This window comes from Heterocephalus glaber, unplaced genomic scaffold (assembly GCF_053883595.1).
Source record: "Heterocephalus glaber isolate CG9 unplaced genomic scaffold, H.glaber_assembly_v1.0 deba00000943, whole genome shotgun sequence".
Classification (NCBI taxonomy): Eukaryota; Metazoa; Chordata; class Mammalia; order Rodentia; family Bathyergidae; genus Heterocephalus; species Heterocephalus glaber.
The window spans coordinates 2,996,525-3,017,346 of record NW_028258175.1 but is presented as its reverse complement, the minus strand read 5'-3'; the positions used below and the strand labels follow the sequence as shown (position 1 = coordinate 3,017,346).

Here is a 20,822-nt window from a genome sequence, read left to right as displayed (position 1 = left end):
CCTGACAGACAGGGCCCGGACCTCATGCCCACCCCCAGGCTTGACCTCCCCAGAGCCAAGGGCAATGCCTGGCATATGTCAGGTACCCGGCTAATACTTGCTGACTGTTTACTTTTACTGCACAGTGAGCCCCCCAAAACACACCGGCTGAAAAGCACATCACTGTACTTGGCTCACGACTCATAGGTTCACTGGGAACAGACGCTCTCGGGTGGCTTATGAACAGGTGAGCAGGTTGGTTCCACAGGATGTCTGCTGGGCCAGGTGCACACTCATCCTCCAGCAGGCTAACTCGGGCTTCCTCACACTGAGGCCTGACAGCAGCTCGAGGACCAGCTGCAGAGGCAGGGACTTTCTGGCCTCCGCCTACGTGGCGTCTGCTAACACCCCACGTGCCCATGGCTACCACATAACCAAGCTGAAATGTGATATTTGGGAATCTAGACTTCACTTCTTAGCAGACGGATGTGTTGTCAAGAGTCTGCACAGAGGCATAGAGAGCATTTGGGCCTATTCCTTACAACCTACCAGTGTGATGGCATACATGAGTGGATGAAGGGATGCAGAGGCAGAAAGGGAAGAATCCAAGTTGAGCCCCTGAATTCCATCTCACCTCGAACCTCTTCTCCTGCCCTCTTTGTGGCAAGGGGAAGAGAGAACAGCAAAGTCTTCTGATGAAGTGAAGTGACCCCAAAGAAGCAGGCAGGTCCGGGTGCTCAGCTTAACCTGGGCCTCTGGCAAACTCTCCTCCGCGTGGCCCAACCCCAGCAAGGCTGGAGGGAGAAGCAAGGTGTGCGGGCAGCCCACCCCTTTGCCCCAGCTTTACAGCCTCCGCCTCCTGTCCACACTGTCCCTCTGCCCATAGGAGCATTGTTCCAAATCCATACCGTGTCCCTCCTGATGCCGGATGCTGGGGAGTGTAATTGCTGTAGTGATTACTTAGAGCCGTTACATTAAGTTTTTAAATGTTCCCTTCAAATTGAACAATGTTTCTTCAAAGTCAACAGCTGGTTCACAGCTTGAATGCAACTGTTAGGATAAATTAAATAAAAAGGGTAATAAAATCACAGTCTAAATTTAATTTCTGAAGAGTGCATAGGCTCCCCCCCCTAAAAAAAGCATTTAAAAATCTCTTTAAAATACAGCCAGAAAAGCAGAAGTTAATTCACTCCCCAGTGATGGCAGTTAATGGACACACTGGCACAATTAACCACACAACTGCCCTGGTGCAGACAAAGCCCAGAGCTCTCTCCTGAGGTTCTGCGTGAGATGAGGTTGCTAAGCAGGGACTTGTCTTTGAAGGCGTCCCCACAAACAGGCTCAGAAAAGAGCTCCTGTCCCCTGAAACCAAATGAGAAGAAAGCTGATGGACCAGGCAGGCCTCTCCCAATGAATCTTCCGCTGCCAGGAGCTACCTGGAGCCAACTCCCCGGCAGGAACGGAATGGCAGGGGCTTCTTTGCACTTGCTCAGATGGGTTGCAAAAGTCAGCTATGAAGCCCTCCAGTCAAAGGCAGCGTGTTGTGGGACCCACCTAAAAGGTCCCCAGGTCCCTCTACCCCACAGACCTTGGAGTCAGCCCGGACTTCGGACTCAGCCCACTCTGGCCATTTATTTGCCATATGACTCTGGGCAAGTGATTGGCCCAAGTCTCTGAGCTCGGCTCTGAGCCTTAGTTTCTTCCTTCTTTCCTTTATTTGCTACATATTTGCCAAACAGCTGTGTGAGTCAAGGCCTGCCCAAGTGCCCAGGGTACAGCAGTAAGCCAGCCAATGGGAATCCTGTCTGCAGGAACAGGCATCTATCCTAGTATTGGAGAATGGACAAGATCAGGAGGTGATGGCTACAGAAAGGGAGAAAATAAGTGCTGGGAGAAAATAAAGTAGGGAATAAGGATTTTAAATAAGGCATTCAGGGACAGACTCACTGAGAAGAAGAGACTGGAATGAAGACCTGAAAGAAGGCAGGGAACCAGCCACAGGCGATCTGGATAAAGAATGTCTAGGCAAAGGGAATGTGCAAAGGCCCTGAGCAGGGAGTTCAGCTGGAGTGGTCCAGGAATAGCAAGGAGACTGGTGTACCCAGGGCACAGTGAACAGGGAGGCAGAGGGATGCGAAAGCACAGGAATATGACAGTCACTCTGTCCGTGGTTCACTTGCCATGGTTTCAGTTACCTGTGGTCAACTGTGGCCTGAAAACGTTAAAGAGAAAATTACAGAAATAAACAGTACATAAGTCTGAAGTCACACACTATTCTAGGTCCATGATAAAATCTAATTCCAATCCATGCTGTTGCCACTCGGGACATGAATCATCCTCTGCCCAGTGTATCCACGCTATATTTGCTACGCACATGTTAGTCACTTAGCTCAGGTATCAGATCGACGGTTGTGGTATCATAGTGCATGTGCTTAATAACCTTTATTGTACTTAATAATAGCCACAAAGCACAAGAGAGGGATGCAAAGGAGACACTAGGGCATAAAAGGACAGATTAGCTCTGGCACTATGTGGCAACCCTGCAGGGCAGGTAGGGAAAACATATACAGAGCTTGATTCCATGGTCTTAGGTGTCCACTAGGATCTTGGGATGGAGCCCTAACAGATCAGTGGGAACTTTATAAGAAGACCCAATTCAAAGAGCTCATCCATGAATTCAGCTGGTATTTACTGAATGCTTACCGCACAGCAGAGGGCTATTGTGAGGATTAAATCAAGAGATAAAGTAAGGCCAGTTGTTGGCACACAATAAGGACTCAACAAACATTCCCTCAGAGGGGTGGACGCCCCAGGATCCAGACACTCTTTGGGAGAACCTGGGTCCTTCCTCCATCTTCTCCCCTGGTTGAGAATGCAGCCTTACTGCCAGAGAACCTGGTTCCAGAATCCCCAGAGCCCAAAGTTGTGAAGTCCCCAGACTGTGAAGGTGAGTTCTTCCTGGCTGCCTGCCCAGCCTGCAACATCCAGGCCACAGTGAGATGCTGCCCTTCTTCAGCTGTGTGGAAAGAAGTGCAGGAAGGGGACCCCTTGCGGGGGGCTAGGGGAAGTCAGCAAACAGAATTTGCTCTTGCTCTGGGACCCACCTTTGGGCCGCCTTGGCTCAAGAACGGATCACATATAGTACCTGAGCATGCGTGCTTGCATCCGTGCGTGCGTGCGTGCGTGCGTGCGTGTGTGTGTTTCTCTCTCCAGATCTGTAGCCCATTTGCAACCATGATTCTCTATTCTTATTTCCCTTGTCATACCCTGGCCTGGGCATCCTTCCCTCACTCACCAGGGTGGCCACCAGGGGGTGCCATTGCTTCCCTTCCCCTCCACTCTCCACCTCCATACTGAGTCACAGCACCGGGTCATGACTGAGACACACAAAGAGTTCCAACCTTCACCTCCATCAGCATCCCATCCCTATCCGACAAATCCTGTCCCCATCTCTCTCAATTCTCACCCCTGGAAGTCCTGGACTTTCCAGGGCTGGTGTGGTAAGAGGTAAGCTGGGATCTCCTCCTGCTCCTTGGCAAGTTTCTCCCTGGAAAAGCCTCGTGGTGGCTCTACTTCTGCTTGAGCATGGGAACACACACTCTCTTTTTCCATTAGTGTCCCCAGAGGCTGCCTTTCCTCACCTGGGTTAAACGACCCAAAGCCAAGAGTCTCGCACATATTCCTCCTTTGAGACTCAGGATGGATGAGACTCCCTGCATCCAGCTCCACCTTGGACTGTGGTATAGGAAAAATTATGGAGGGAAGCATTGCTCAAACTCATTAGAGCATGGGAAGCACTTGGAGATGTCTTCAAAACGCAGCTCTAAAGCAGTGGTTCTGAAAAGGGACCTGAGGATCTACATCTTTAAGATGCTCCTGGGTGCTGCTAACCCAGCTAGCCAAGGGACCCCACTTAGAGTATGTCTTGGTTACTTTCTCGTTGCTGGGACAAAATACAGCACACCAACAAGTTAAAGGAAGAAAGGCTTATTTTAGCTCTCAGTTTGCAGAGGTGCCAGTCCACAGTGGACTGCTCCTTAGGCAGTGAGGCATGGTAGAGAAGACACAGTTCATGGCATGGCAAGCAGGAAGCAACGAACAGCAGGCCTTCCTTTCCCTTTTTATTCCATCCAGGCTACAAGTCCATTGGTCGGCGCCACCCAAACCCAGGGTGGGCCTTTCCATCTTCCACAGCTAGAACTATGATAAACCAATCAGTGAACCAATGCACTTGTCACACGCCCATGATCCAGCCACCTCCCCAAAGCCCCGCCTATGAGCACATGAGGCTTTTCAGGGACATCTGGATGGAAACCCTCACAGAGACTAAGGGTAGGGTGGTCCTAATGTGCAATTTCCATCCTGGTGGCTGTCACAACAGCCTCTTCCTTTCCCTTTCAGGACAGTTAGACACAGAAGCACGATTTATTAAAAACCAGAATATTTGAGCCAACCCAGGTATCCGTGTATAGGAGAGTGGCTAAACCCTAGTACAAATGCTTCTTCGTTTACTATGGGGTGGCCTCCGAAACAACCTAGAGTAACCTGGGAATATCCTAAGTAGCAGGTGCATCTAATACACTTAACCTGCAGAACACCCTGGCTTAGCAACACAGTGCACGGCTGACTGAGAGCTACAGCTCGCTGCACCTGCCAAGCATCTTGAGAAAACGGTACTAGATATTGTGAGCCTACGAATGCACACCACTCTAACACCATCACAGAGTTAAAGCACCACATGGAGGCTGTCTGTGAATCCACACAATGGACAGTACAGCATGTATGTTCAACAACCAGCTCTGAGCACAGGCGCCCTCACATGGGAAGTGTCCCCAGCATCTGCCACTGCAAGCGCCCTTTGCAAAAGAGTGCACCCCAAACACCCAAGGTGCTTACCACCCACATCAGAGCCTCCTAAAGTTCCTGTTAAAAATGCAGAATTCTGCATCCACCTAGAGTCTGGGGGCAGGACTCGACTCAGGTGTTGGTATTTTCAGCTCCTTGGCTCATTCTTATGCACACTGGGGCTGGAAAATCTCTGCATTTGGAGCCAGGTTCTCTGGAAATGGGAGAAAAGATGCCTTTCATCCCTTTCCAATAAGCCTAAAGCAGTGAGAAAAAAAGGAAAAAAGACACCAATTAATTTTTCAATAATTCATGTTGCTCCCTAGAATTACTCTGAATCAGCAGTATTTTTGTTAAAGAGAATCATTCCTCAGCGTTGGTACTTTAACTACTGTTAATATCAAATGATTATGCTCAGCCTCACCTTTGATTGTAGCCCCCACTGGGAGGCCAGTACTAGGATGTGAATCTTTCAAGGTTAGAAACCTCTCTGTCCCCCCAGCCTTGTCCAGAACCCCAAAACGGTATATCTCATTTTATGCAAACTTGCATTATGCAACTTGGAAATCAGGCAATTGGAAAATATTAATAAAGACTTGCCGTGTACTCCAATTTTGAAATAATACAGATCTTGCTTTACATTTATCCCTCTGGGAAATTTAGTCTTGAATAATGCGTAGCTTCAGGAGTGAATCCCTGGCACAAATTTGATAAAAGCTGATCTGCTCAATGGGGAGACAGAGGAGGCTAACCCTGTCTTCCCCTCTCCCCACTTTTCCCACAGGAACCTAAGCCTGGGTTCTGCTTGGCTGTGTGTTTCTCTCCTTTTTTAGGCAAGTTTGTTTGTGTTTTGTTGTTTTGTTTTGTTTTGTTTGTAGTGCTGGGGATGGAAGCCCGGGCTTCGAATATGCTAGGCAAATGCTCGACCACTGAACTACACACCAGCCCTTTGGCTGAGATTTCTTGGACCAATCACTCTCTTAAAACCTGTACACTCCTTCACACCATACAGATCCACAAAGCATCTACTGTGTGCCCTACCGCTGGGGGCCAGGTCGCAGTGAGGTGAACACCTCTGCCCTCACGGAGTTCACAGGCTGATCCGACGGAATCAATAACCTGAGGAATCGCTGCCAGCACTGGTCCCATCTCAAAATGAGGATGCTGAGGCTCAGTCTGAAGTCACTTAGTAGGTTGTACAGAAGCCAAATTTGAACCCAGCCTGTCTAATTCCTAAGCTTGACAACTTCCCCATCTGCTGGGGGAAGAAGCAAGTGTTTGAGAATCCCAGGCCCTAACCACAACTGTCCCCCTCCAGGAAGCAGCCACTTCCTTGGGGAGACTCTTGCACGAACCACACCTACGTGGCCAGCATTGGGAGAGGAGAGCCATGCTCACAGCTCATTGGTCGTGCCTATGTCACATGACTGCCCTCCCTTCGAGGGAGCTAGGGAAGGCATTGGCTGAGTGCCCAGCTGACACCGACCCCCCTTGTGGTCTCAGAGAGGGGAAGTGGGTGCTGGGTGGTCACAGAGAGGAAGCCCGAAGAGGGGTCTAGAGGAATGAGTGAATATCGCATATAGACAAGCATGTAGGGAAAGGCAGAGGGATCAGAGCAATTAAAACGTCAGGGGCAGGACCAAGCATCTGGTGTCCCTGGAGACCCAGAGAAGGGAGGGGCAGGGGGAGACTGGACCAGAAGGTAAGGCTTTGAGCACTGCTCTGAGGAACCATCCCCAGCCACCTCTCACTCCCAGATTAAGTTCCCAGGTTCCAGGACTGGATGGGAAGGAAAAACTGCTTATCCCCTGCTGGCATACACACAGCCTTTGCATGTGGACAGAGCAAGACATCCCCGTGGGATGTGTTCCGAGCTTCTACAGGCTAAGCCCCTTCATTTATAAAGCAAGGGGTTCCTCTCTTATGTGTTACATTTCCCTTTGCCTCTGCAAAACCAGCTTCTGTATATATGTAGCACCCAGTGCTCTACTGAGGATAAAGGAACATGGCCAGCTGCTGGGGTCCTGGTGCCAGGGCAGGGCGGGGGGGCACCTCCCACCCCTGTCTGCCACGTGGCATATGCAGGTGCTGGACTTCCCCAGGCCTCTGGCCCTGATTAGCAGAGTGACTCAAAGTTACTTTTACAAGAACTTCTGGCCCCAAGAGTCCTACATTCCCATCAGAAGGGGTGAGTCAGGATATTCCCATCTACTCACAAACGCACCTCAGTCCTGGGAACAGCTGCTACCTGGCCAGGGCCTCCACCGTCTCAGACCCGGGGGTCGATCTGTGGTGGGGAGGGGACACAAGAGGAAAACAGGGTTCTTTAAATTCCTGTGCTACGGTGGTCTTGTATCAGAGCTACTCGGGCACAGTGTGGCCCAGGATTTGGGGAGATAGCTCTGTCTCCACTTACACTTCTAACCCTGGACTAAGCTGGGGTCCCACAGGGCAGGGCTCTGAGTGGCCTCTGTGGCTTCAAGGAGAAAATGTCTTTGGCCCAGCTAGACTCCTGGGACATCAGCCCAGTTCACAGTCCCCTCTCCTTCCCCGGCAACTGCCCCAGGGAGGGGACCAGGCAGGGCTACGTGTACCATGTCACTCTCCTTCCTGGGCAGTGATTGGACCTGGCACGAACAAATAGGCTCACCAGTTTCATTTTTCACACAAACTTGTGCTGGGCCAAGAGGCAGGGCCTATTTCTGTGACGGCTGGAACTTGTCACCTTGGGAGCTGAGTCTCAGAAAATCGGAACGCACGTGTGGGGACTGGGTGGAGGGAGGCAGAGAAGGAGCATGCTGACGCACTTCCACTCACAGCTTTAAGACTAAGGGGCACTTCTGCCCTAGATCTCCACGAGACGCCTCTATGCCAGTCAGGGCTCCTGGCTGTCAATGACAGGCCCAGCCCCAGCCCACCAGGGAGTGGAAGGAGATTCTGAGGAAGAGGATCTGTCTTCCCTGGCCCCAGACAGGGAGGGTGGCCAGTCCTGGGTCCAGCTGTGGGTGCCTCCCCCACCCCATCTCTGAGGGCCTGGTCTCATGGGGCTCCAAGGGTGGAAAGCGGAGGGCTGAGGAGGGGGCTTAGGGTTAAGGGTTGGTTTTCACTCCTGTTGGTAGCTGCTTCTGGGTCTTAGGGTGAAGCTCAGCAGTCTGCATGTGACCCCTGGGTGGACAGGCCTGGCCCCTCACGGGGGTGAGGGGACTAGGGGGAGACAAAGGAGCCGCCAGGAAGAAAACTTTCAGGGGCCCACACTCCCAGGTCCCTGAGACTGTAGGGCTGCTCCTGAGAGTGAGGACTCCCGTAATCCTGTACCCTGGATGCCTCCTGTGTCTGGCACTGCTCCTGCCAGGCTTCTTGCTGCTCCCGGCACAGCCCAACAAGTCTGAACCCACTGAGAGTCCACTGGATCCATCCCAATGCGCATGTTTAATTGACTGATAAATTAGTAATGACAAAAGAAAACACTTCTTGCATGCTAACCTTGTGCCAAGTACTTAGTCACTATGATTGACCCCATTTTACAACTCACAAGGCACAGGTTAAGGGGCTGTCCAAGGTCACACAACAAGGAAGCAGCAGGATTTGGACCCAAGCCTTCCTGCTGCCTCTCTTAAGCCCTTTGAAGAAAGCAGCTGCCTGAATTTGAGAGCCACAGAAGCAGTGGGCATAGCAGCTGTCCACTCCTCTAGGTCTCACGAGAATGGAATCCTCAGCCCCTGAGGCTGCTGATACTCTCAGAATTAGTAGCATTCGTGTCCGTGTTAATACTGTCCTGATTACCAAGACTGTGAGCAGAGCAAATACTCTGGGTTGGTTTTAGGCGGATGACCTCATGAAACCTTCAGAAAAAGCAGGAGCAGATGATATGAGCATCTCTGTCTTATAGATGGGGAAACTGAGGCACAAAATGCCTACCCAGGTGTCCACATTCACACAGCTAGGAGGTGACAGAGTCGATCGGAGCACAACAAAGCATGGAGGTCACAGCCTCCTAGAATGGACTGAAACCCGTCCCCAGCCTTTGGAGCACAGCTGGACCCAGGCCTGGCCACCCCTCCCTGTCTGGGGCCAGGGCAAGACAGATCCTCTTCCTCAGAATCCCCTTCCAGTCCCCAGAAGACTGCCGCCTCCCAAAAGCCTCAGGTGATCTTGGCCACGGGAAGCAGATTTTCCTATCTCTTGCTTTTAGCCAAGCGACCTTCAGTCGAGGCCCCCAAACCACCTAGCAGACAACAGCAACCACAGAACATTGCCGTGTCGCACTGAGAAGCACCAAAGCCCAAGGTCAAGGGGGTCAAAGTCAGGCATGGAAAGGTCACGACAGCAAGGTGAGAGGGCAGGTTCTCCTGTGACCGCGGGATGCCACCAGGGAGCTGCAGGCTGGATCCCACAGGGGACACGGTAGGCAGCAGGGCAAGGTCCTGCAGGGTGCTGGGTGCCGGGTGAGTTCGTTCGTTTTACAAGATGCCACTGTGCTCAGAACACCTGGGCAGAGAATGTGGATGACTATGGCATTCGGGAGAGCCACTAATAAGTGATGGGGGACAAGGGTGAGCGTGAGTCCCCCCTTTCTTAAGCACGTTTGCACCTTGGGCATCTAACGTCAGTGGAAAAAAGGAAGCAGAGCAGCATAGGATGTCTGTGGCTTATGCCCAGTTCTCAGTGCCCTCAAGGCACAATAACGCTGATCATCCTCACTATTCTCCACTGCTGCCAGACAAAGAGCAGGCAGCTGCAACAAAGGCCTCCCTCCAGGACTGGGCAGCCGGGCTCCCCTTCCAGCTCCTGGTGCTCCCCAGCGCCCTCTGTCTGCAGAGCACACCCTGCAGGCCAGGGGGGGGCAAAAACGGACCTCGAGGTGAAGAAAGGGGAAAGATTGCTCTTGGCAGAAGGAACAGACGGTGCCGCGGCTTGGACGTGAGAGGAAGCTAAGGCAAGCCCAGCTCATTGCTCTGAGCCGATCCAAATGTAGGGCTGAGGTCTGTAGACGAGGAAATAAAACAGGGGCCTCCTCAGGTCTCCTAGCTAAGCCTGACTAGAGGGAGTTAAATACAAACTTTACTATAGAGATTCCTCCGGGAAGCAAGCCAAAGACGGGGTAGAAAGAGAAAAAGGGAAAAAGCAGTCGAGAAGCACAAATGCCCTCGGGACTTGCACCAAGAGACCAGGAAGAGCTGACAGCAGGAGCAGATGATAAGCCGCCCCACCTCCAATAAGATACAGGGGAGCGAGGCCGTGCGTGCTCACTCCAGTCCCTGTGTCACTCACTCTAGGGTCATACCGGCCACAATAAGCAGCCAGACGCTCCTTGCTAACTCTAAGCTCACCATGGTAAGGCACCTTGCCACCTGCCGCCCATCCCAAAGATAAGGCCTGAAGAGGGAGCCAGGGGACAAGTAAACAGACCACGGGGAGGAATGGCGTTTGGCAGCGGCCCGGAAGCCAAGGTTATGGGAGGTTGGGTCATCGCGCCCCTTTAAGAACAGCTGAGAACAAAGGGCCCCCGGGTCCTCCATCTTCCCGGGGCCCCTACCCTGATTCTTTCTTATCAGGGTTGCTATCTTTCTTCTCTTTCTCCCTCCTTTTCCTCTTTACAAATAGTGCATCCTTTCGTTACACTTTGTCTCTCTAATTTATTACTGGGGCTTTGTTACACTTCCGGCGGGCCGTGTGACAGCAGAGCAGTGGCGCTCGTCCCCCAGAGGCAACACAAATGCAGCTGCTCGGGCCGGATCTGGTCCGTCCTCGGGGTGCCCAGGATTAAGAGGCTTGCTCCTCAGCTCCACGCTCTCGGGAGGTGGTAGAGCGTCAAAAAGGGGGCGGTCTCAGACCACTGCGCATGTGCCCTCAAGGGGCAGGATGGGAATGCAGCCCCTTAGCTCTGTTTGCTTCCTGGCTGCCATGAGGCGAGGACTTCCTCTGCCATGAGCTCCGGCCATGATCTGCTGCCTCACCACAGGCCCAGGGCTCCAAAACCACACCGAAATAAACCTTTGTGCTTTATAAGTTGATGATCTTGGGTATTTCTCACAGGAATAGAAAGCTGACTACTACAGCAATAATATACAGAGTGTGAAAAGGAGGAAGCTATCGTTTGCATGCTTACCATGTGCCAGGCTTGGACTAGTTAGGGGAAGTAATATTAATTGCTATGACAAACACACCAGAAGTTGAGCCTCTGAGATCCTGTTCTTGCTTGTGAGGGGTCAACATGGAGACTCCCACAGCCACGCAGCCTTCCGCACACTCACACGGGAGCCTGGCTCCCCTATCTGTGCTCTGCCATTCTCCAGGGCAAACTTTTCTACAAAGGGCCAGATGGTAAATATTTTTGGCGAGGTGGGTCACACAGCCCTTACAATGCAAGTGCAGCAAAGACAATTTATAAACAAATGGTGTGGCTGTTTTAATAAAACTTTAGGTACAGATAGAGGTGACAGGCAGGACCCAGCTCATGGGACATAGTTTGCCAACTCTGGCTGCTGATCCTCACATCCAGCCAGCGGACAGGAGAGGGGGGAGAAGCAGCGCATGGCAGAGGTTTTAAGTGGTCGGGCTTAGAAGTCATGACATGACCTGCCTGCAGTTCCCCTGGCAGGGCAGTCACAAGGCCACATCTAACAGCAGCCGGGAGCGACACTGAGGAACAAGGGCCAGGTACCAGAAGGAAAGGGAAGGGCTTTGGCAGATGCCCAGCTACCCCTACAATGCGCACTCCAGCTGCATTCTCTCTCTCAAGGGGTAGGAACGTGGGTAGAAGGTACCCGTCATCCCCATCCACAGCTGAGCACACTGAGGCTCAAAGGGGCCGAAGGAGTGGTGAAGGCCCAGAGTCAGTGGCCAAGGTCTGTCTTCATCAAACCCCACAGGCACAGTCTTGAGGGACAAGATGAAGAGGCCAGGAACTCAGTCCTGGGGCCAGGGAGCATGACCCCCTCACCAAAAAGGCTTCGCAAAGGACTGTGAGTTTGGGTCAAACCAAAAATCTAGCAGCCGTCCTGGTTCCTCCCTCACCTGATACAGCTCCCAGACTGAGGTAAGGGGGCGCTGCCCCTTAGAGGACACTGCCCAGCTTTGCCCTGACCAGCACATTCTGGAACCAAACCCCCGGGGGCCAGAGAAGTCCTGATTCCAACTGGCCTTCCAGGTCGCGAAAGCTATTTCCCAGGCCAGGAGGACAAGGTATGTTTCATTCAACAGCGTTGTTAGCTTGACTTGTGACTACTAAATACTGGACTCCAGTATATGAACCTCCACTACGCTCTCACCCTGGATCTTGCAAGAATGGGAGCTACTGGTATCCCAGGCACCAATCAGGACCCTGAAGGCAGACCAGCTGGATCTGAATCCCAGCTCTGCCCCACTCAAGTGTGGGGTCTTGGGCAACACAGGCTCCTTTATGTCTCAGTTTCCCCGCCTGTAAACTGATGGTAAGAACAGCACCGACCTTATAGAGTTGTGGGAGGGATTTAACCAAGTTAAAATTTGTAGAACACTTAGAATTGTGTCTGATACTTAGTAAATGCTCTGCTAAATAAATAAACATCCCCCTGCCCACCCTGCTGCAGCAGGCCCAGCCTCCCACTCGGCTCAAGGGAAACACCACTTGAATCAGCAAAGCATAAGCTTGTAGCTTTTTTCTGTCTCTAAAAGTAATAGCCCCAAGGTGGCAGTTGCTGTCTCTTGCTATTCCTCCAAAGCGACCTGTTCAAATGCCAACTGCAGCATGTCACCTCAGCTGGCAGAAAGTTGTTCCACCTAGTAATTGTCCAGAAATTATGGTGCTTCCTTCCTCAACATGAAAGTACAGGCCGAGCTATTTGTAAGCTTTGGCATCTGCCACTCTGGGCAAAGCAGATGGCAGAGATAAAAGTGCAGGACCGGGCAGGCTGATGAGGAGCTGGCCTTCATTACCCAGGCATTTTCCTTGAGACGCAACTGAAATGCATCCAGCCTCTCCTGCCACAGACTGACTGTACACTTGACCGAGGAAGGGCACAGTGGATAGGGAAGTTATCTCTTCTATCTCACTCAGATTTTGATGATTGAAATGGGAGGGACAAAAGATGATCCAGGAAGGAATCGGCCCCAGCCAAATCCTAAAACCCTTTCCCACGCTAGAGACCCTGGAGCCCTTCAGTCCTTAAGTAAGGAGCTATTAATTGATCCATTCTGGTTGAAAGTCAGTGTCATAGATTGATGGATCACAAGGCATGGCTGCTCATTACAAGGGCCCAGGAGGCTTTTATAAAAGACCTGTTCTCTGACCTCACTTCACGTGACTGGATCAGACTCTCTTAGAATAGAGATCTGATGCTGGCCATTTTTTTAAAGCTCCAGACCATTGAAATATGCAGTCATGGGTAAAATGCTCAGACTTAGATATTAATTTAGGTTGCACTTCCACATATCAATGGCCTGCTGGGGCCCGGGCCATGGTCACTTACTTTACCCTTCTGGCAAGAAAGGTCTCATATCTTGCTCTCAGAATAAACCAAAGCTCAGAGAGAAATGACTTGCCCAGGGTCACACAACTAAGTGGCAGCAAAGGCCTTAAAGCCCCTTCTTGGAGCTCCAGGATCAGTCTATGCCCACAGTTATCTCTAAGGTCCTGGAGTACAGGAGCCCAATGGACAATAATGGCCTCCCTGTCCTTGTTTAGCCATGGGCCTTTCCATAGGAGGCTGGGAAGCATTACCCTTGGGAGCCAGGAAGCCTGGGACCCAATGCCAGTTCAGCAGCTCAGCAATTACATTCATATCTCCCTCTGAGGTTTAAAGGCATTAAGGCTTCTGAACAGCCCGCAGGGAGGCTGCTTTTGACCTGTATATTCCTTTTCCAGTTTCCACTGGATACATCTCCCAGCATCCTTTGCAGTTAGGTGTGATCATGTGACTGGGTTCTGGCCAGTGGAAGAGAGCAGAAGTGATGTCATCACTCCTGACCCTGCCCACTGGAAGCCTACTGATAGGATGGAAGAGGGTGCGGGTTCCTCACCAGTAAAACCAGGCTGTTGAGGATTCAGCACATCTAGAGAGGGCTGAATGACAGAATGCATGCAAAGCACTTAGAACAGAATGGGGAAAAATGTAAACTGTGACCTTATTTTCTCCCACACCCCCTTTCACTCAGATCTCTCACCCCGGCAAGGTCAGGGATGCACTTTGGCTGGTTCGCTTCACAGAAAAGCGAATGGAGTGGGCAGCAGTTGGGGGCTCAGGAAGCAAATCCAAGCCCCAGCCCTGCCCCTCAGGACTGTCAGACTCTGAGCAAGTTAAGAGCTTTGTCTTCAGCATCCTGCTCCTCCTGCTCCTCTCCTCTTCCTCTTTCCCCTACCTTCCCAGTCTCTCCATCTTTCCCCCGTCCCCTTCCTCTCCTACCCCCCTGCATGATAAGATTGGGAAAACTACTTAAGATGATTCTACAAATGAATGTTTCTCAAAGGGTGTCCAGGATCAGAAGTATCCACCTTCCCCAGGAACGTGTGAGAAACCCAGATTCTTAGACTTGATCCAAACCTGCTGAATCAGAACCACTGGGGCTGGGCTAGCACTCCGCATGCAACAGTCCTGGGCAGGGCTGCAGCACAGGCAGGTTGGAGACTACATGGGCTCCTACAAAGGTGTCGACACTGTGCTTGTTATGTGATAAACCTCCAGAAAGGGTGTCTTTATTTGTTTTTGTCCCCAAGGAGGATGCTCTGGACCCTGGAGAATGACTACTGTAAAGCAGCAACCTGCATCTTGCCCAATAACTTGAATTTCTGAAGAAAGAAATCACTTCTTAAACATTTCCTGTGGGCTGGGGTGTAGCTCAATGGTAAACCATTTGCCTAGCATGTGCAAGGATATGAGTTTGATCCACAGCACTGCAAAAAGTATATATTTCCTGTAACTCACTGGCATTCACCCTCCTTTGTGCTGTGCTGGCCTAGGAGTAAACTTCAGCCTTTTCTGACTTTTCCATGCCGCGGTAGGGTAGGCCTCTGTTCTGGGGTGGCACAGTGCCAGGCTGCCATGGGTTTGGGCCTGCTGTGGGTCCTCTGTACATGTGGGTCACCACCAAGAGCCCACCTTTCCTGACCATGTGGTCCCTTCCAAAGTCAAAGCTCTCTGTGGGTTCCAGAACACATGGGCTCCCAGGACCTCGGCCAGAGCTGCCTCTGGCACCAAGTTCCGGAGCCTGGTTCCAGTGCCCAAGGCCAGGCTAACCAAGGCACAGTGACGCGAGCCACCAGCAAGAGCGGCAGACCAGGCGGAAACAGTGACTTTGCACCAGGCAGCCAGGGGACCATCAAGCAATCCGGGGCCTACTGGATCTCTTTTTCCAGGGAAACTGCATCTGGATCTGAATTTCCAAGAGAAATTTAAATATCTGATCTTTTGTTGACAACAAATATTTCTAAAAAGTAAAATGCCGTGTGGGACAAAGCAAGCAAATCCACGGGCAGGATTCAGCTGAAAGGGGGATGAGCACAGAGGCCCAGAGGAGGCCACTTCTCCAGGGTCTTACAGTCCCCAGAGACACCAGGAAGGAGAGCAGGGCCCACCGCACAGGCCCAACACCCCCTCTCTCTTCCCAGCCAGGGAAGGGTCCCCCAGCCTGCGGGGGAGAGTCACCCTCCTTCCTGTTCGCTGAGATCCTCCATGGTGCCGTGAATCCCCTACGTCATCTCAGTTCCCCTACAAGAGAAGCCAACCCGGAAACCTGTGCGGGCCGCCTCTCCCACCCACCTGTTCTGCTCATCCTCCCCCAGAGGCAGCAGCTGCTGCTGGGCTGAGAAGGAAGAGGGGAGTGGAGAAAGGAGGAAGCACAAAAGATGAGTTATGGTGCAGCTTTGGGGCACTAACGCAGAGGTACTGAAGGGGACTCAGGCCACTGCTCCCATCCCATCTCTCTGCAGTGGGTGTGGAGGGAAACCGGATCCCCACCTTGGATGGAGTGGACAGGGAAGCTCTCTCTGGAGAGGTGACTTCCCGTGAAATGTGAGGGATAAGGAGCCACCCACTGTTGAGTGTCAACCTGGGTCCTTCAGTCATCTCTTTATCCAACCAAATATTCACTGCATACCTACTTTGTGCCAGGCAGTGGCATAGGTCCTGGGGAGCTACAGTGATCAGGAACATGAGGTTGGTGTCCCCAGGGAGCCGCCCTCAGTGACCCAGGCTCTATGTATCCCTCAAGTTTCAGAGCTGAGGACCAAAGAGGACAAGGTGTTCCCATAGGTGAAAACATGCACTGATTCAGCAAATATTTACTGAGCACCTACTGTGTGCCCAGAACGGTTCAGCAGTGAACAAGACAGATGAGGTTCCTCCAGATGAGGCTTCGATGGAAGAGGCAGAAGGTCAGTGTAGTAACAATAGTCTATGTTGGATTGGAAAGACTGCAAGTGTTAGGGGGAAATGGAGACCAAGGAAGAGAAGATGAGAATTGAGCGTTTGAGGCGGGGAGTCACAGTGTTAAATAGGAGATTCCGAGAAGTGGCATTTGAACTTGGATTTGAAAGAGGTGAAGAAGTTAGCAGCACAAATCCATGTGTGGTGGTACACGCGTGTTATCCTAGCACTTGAGAGGCTGAGGCAAGAGGATCGCCATGAGCTATATAGTTCAAGGCCAGCCTGGGCTACATAGTGAGACAATCTCAAAAAATACATAAAATTAAAAACACAGACAGGAGACTGGGGGGAAGAGCGCCATGCAGGGGACATCGCAGGCTCAGAGGCCTTCACATGTTCCAGGAGCAGCAGGGCTGGAACCTCAGTGAGGACAGGAGGAGGCTGGGGGGTTGCAGGGGCCATGTTCAGTAAGGACCTTGCCTGGGGCCATCTCACTCCTGCCAGCGACCCCCCAGAACCATCAGTCTCCTTGAATTCTGGGGAGCAGACGCAGCCACTGGCTCTCCCGGGTTCTTGGGAGCACCCTGCTCGTTTGCCATTTCTCGGGGGCCAGTAACTTGAGATTTACACGTCCTCCCCGGGGCTGGGTACCTCAGGGCCCTGTTCCGTCTTCAGGGCTTCTGCCCAGGGCGTCTGCTCCTTCACAGATTACATCGCTGCCTCCTGGCCTGCTAATTCCGACAGCTGGTTACCCGCTCACCAATTTCCCCTTGCTAATTGCCAAGGGAAGAATTATAAATAAATGTGTACAAGCAAACAGATGCTGTCATTTAAAACATCGATTCATCTAGCAAAAAATGCCCCACTTAGGACTGAAGTGGCATGCTGCAGAGAATGTGTCTTGGTGGCATTTTAATGAAATCAGAAAGACAATGGCGGAGCTCACTAATGGATTCCACAGGAGCAAAGGGACAAGGGCAGAGGGAAGGAAGACAGGCAGCCCCCCTTTGTGGATGTGACATTCGGGGCTCCAGACCTCCAAGAGAGGCAAGGCTCCCTCTCTGTTGGGCACTTTCTTCTCCCTGTCTCTTCCTCCAACCCTACCTGCCTCTTACACCTGCTTATGACATCTGATTAGATTTGTTCATTATTATTTTCAGCCTCAGAAGCAGTTCTTGCCCATTTTGTGGTTCCTGGAAACCTTGATCCAGAGCACAGTGCTGGGCACACAGCTAGACCGCATCTCCCTGCTTTCCCTGGGGTCAGGAATGTTTTGAGAGGCCAACGGAATAGGACAGAAGTGACGTTGCTAGTCCTGGCCCATGAGACCTCCTCCTAAGCTCTGCCACGGTCCTTCCCCATCTGTGTGCTGGAGAAAGAGGACTTTAAGGCCCCTACAGGAGGCGGTGGAGCCTCAGATGAAAAAACTGTGGGTCCCTGAACCCCTAGATGGAGCAGAGCCTCCTGTCTGTATGTGTCCCAGTGCAATGGGAGGCAAAATCAACTTAATACATTGGGCCACAGAAGTTCTGGGTAGTTTGTAACTGTAGGGATTTTACTCTAAATGATACATGATAAGTTTCAGAATTCATCATTCATTGTTCATTCACTGAGCACATAATAAAAACATCTAATTATTTCTGTATTGGTCAGCTTTGCATGGCTGGGATAAGACACCTGACATACACAGCTTCAAAGAGGAGAGACTTATTTTGGCTCATGGTTCCAGAGGTTTCAGTTCACAGTCTGTTGGCTCCAAGGCAGGAACATCATGGAGAAGGGCACAGTGGAGCAAAGCTGCTCACCTCATGGCAGCCAGGAAGCAGAAAAAGAGCAAGAGAACCAGAAAGAGGAAGGGGCTGCGGACAGGATACACCAATCAAAGACCCAGTGACCCTCCAGCCCCATCTCCTGATTGTCCTCTCAGCTATGAACTCATCATCAGACAGTCCATGGATTAATCAGTGTCTGCATGATCCAGTCACCTCTCTAGCCCCACCTCTGAGCACCGCTGAGCTGAGTGATCAAGCCCTCAATACTTGAGTCTTGGGGGACACTTCATGTTTGAACTGGAACACTCTCCTTCAGATATCACAGCGACCTGGTGTTTCCAGGAATGCTGTTTCCATGTTTTCCACATGGAAACACTGCCTCTGAAAGGGCTAGTAGTCTGCTGGAAGACACACATCTGATCATGTAATAACTATCATTTACTGAACACTCGTCATGTGCCATAGTTGGTGCTGCATGAATCACATTTGCCATCTTTTTTGCTTCTCAGGGAACTTCTTATCAAATAGGTATTGTCATCCCTAGTTTCCAGGTGAGGAAACTGGGACTTAAGAGAGATCAATTTACTCACTCAAGAAAGGAAGAGAAGGGATGGGAAGGGATGGCGGGGGTGGAGGGGAGAAATAAATGACAGCAGTAGAATTCCAGCTATAAAGCTAATAAGCTAACACTGCCTGTTCTTTCAATCCCAAGAGGAGCCTCTAATAATAAGGTAATCACGGTGCATCTTAAAATAGCAGCTTACCTCAAGTCGGGCCAGCCTTAGAGAACTGAGAAACTACACACACGTGCGCGCACACACAAGCTCACACTCTATAAAGGTTAAACCCATTACATCAAAACAAAACATATGGCCACCAAATCCACATTTATTACATCTAATTGGAAGAGACACAGCCAAGCACATGAATATTTCAGCAATTTCCAACATGCAACCTCTGTGCCAAGACCCAATTCCTCACTAGTCAGCACGCACCGGGCTCCGGGGCTGGGTTTGAGCAATGCTCCATCCCATCCCTCTTGATGAAGGTTGGGGGCCTCTCCTGAGCCACTTCCCACGTGCTGCTGTGAAGAGCACCCCTCGAACACAGAGGTCTGAGGAGCCCCTTTTCACTAGATTTATACCCCTAACTGGTATCTGGGGAAACAGCACAGGCAAAGACAAGCTACTGGACTTTAAAATCAAATAAAAAATCCAGATCTTTTAATGTAATCCCTGACTGATCCGCCTTAATGAAGAGGTTCTGATGAGTGTCATCTAAGCCCCTGCAGGTAGGGTGAGCAAATGGGAACCAACAGACATTGATCTCCTGGAAATTCCAGCAAAGGCCAGAGGTCCCGTGCAGAGGGATATGGGACCTGGTCCTTCCTCTTCCCCCCTCTCACTCTCTCTCATGACACACTGCCTCTCCACAGGCCCAAAAGCAACAAGGCCAGTTGATCATCATTACAGCTGTGTCTAGGTGTCCCCCCAAAGCCCCATGCAGTCACAGGTGTGGCTGTGTCAGAGGTGGCTGGATCTAGAGTATGTGATTGGTTCATGGCGCAATGCTAGGATTAAGGTGCTAGGAGTAAGGGTGGGTGATTACTAAATCAGTCCACTGATTAGTTTGCACCATCCTAATCCTGGTCGCCTGGATTCGATATAACGGACAGAAAGAGGCTTGTCTTGTCCCTTGCTTGCTTGCTTTGCTACCTTCTGCCTACCATGAACAGTTTCTTCTCTGTGACAGCCCTCTGCCATGCCACTCTCCCTTGGAGCCTGCCAATTATGGACTGAAACCTCTAAAAACTGTGAGCTAAATAAACCTTTCCTCCTTTAACTTTGGATGTCAGGTATTTTTGTCTCAGCAATGAGAAAAGTAACTAAGACAGTCATCAACTGAAACCTCTGAAACCATAAGCCAATGTCAGGTTTCTTTCTGGAAAGCTAACATGGCTCATGAACTTGATTTAGCCAATTGAAGTGAATTGTGTCACTTGGGAGTTAAGCTGGCAGCTCCTGTTCCCTCCCTGAAATTCTGACTCTGTCACATGAATAAGACCGGGCTAGCATGCTGGATGACAACTGAGTTGTACTCCAGTCATCCCAGTGCCCTAGCAGACAACTAGCTGACCACCAGACACGGGAACGAGGCCAGTCTCATGAGCAAGCCCCACCAAGACCAGCCAAGCCTGACCACCTGGGTGATCTGTACCTTCATTGCTCTGAACTGTTGAATTTCAGGATGGTTTGAATGAATGAGTACAGAGCAACAGGTCCTATCACGGGGAGGGGTGCAGAGGACAGAGACCAGACAAGATCCATAGCCTCCACGGGATTAGGAGAATGTCTTCAGGGGCTCAGTGAAGGGCAGGCAGAAGCACATCACATGTCAGGGAGCTAATGGTTGAGCCTGTCTTCACTGGGAGCTTAGCGTGGGCTGTGGCCCGGGTGGTGGTTCTGGGTACGAACCAGAGCGGCATTAAAGAGAAGGCCTTGCTGCAGCAGGAGATAGCACTCAGCCCCGGATGAGGGGCTCCAGGCCTGACCTCAGGTCCCCTAGTGCCAACTTTCCAGTCTTCATGCCCCAGGGCTGGGTTTCCTAAGTGTGGCTGCCACCCACCTCTGAGTTTTCTGTAAAGTTAGTGAAAATGCAGAATCCTGGGCCTGCCCAGAACCAGTGAATCAAAACCTCCATAGGAGGCATCCGAGAACCTGTTATTTTAAGCGATTCCACACTGCCTTCCAGGAATCTTAGACAGAGCAGGAAGGATGACTGTCATCACCACCAGGCGTCTGGGAGGCTGGAAACATCGATTCTGGGACAGCAGGACAAGGCCATGTGACTTGGGGCGCTCAGCTGCTTAGTCCTTCCTGCAAAC

At 51.3% G+C, this 20,822-nt stretch overlaps 1 protein-coding gene across 28 annotated transcripts in view; it reads right to left on the bottom strand.

Annotated features, from left to right (window-relative positions):
* Positions 1-20,822, bottom strand: part of Hrct1 (histidine rich carboxyl terminus 1) — a 255,785-nt gene that overhangs the window by 231,625 nt on the left and 3,338 nt on the right. For 13 of the 28 annotated variants that reach the window (XR_015450373.1, XR_015450381.1, XR_015450372.1 and 10 more), the window contains exon 2: positions 7,049-20,822. The gene's annotated coding sequence lies outside the window, so the exon portion shown is untranslated. The other 15 variants (XR_015450374.1, XR_015450375.1, XR_015450378.1 and 12 more) reach the window with 9 other exon arrangements.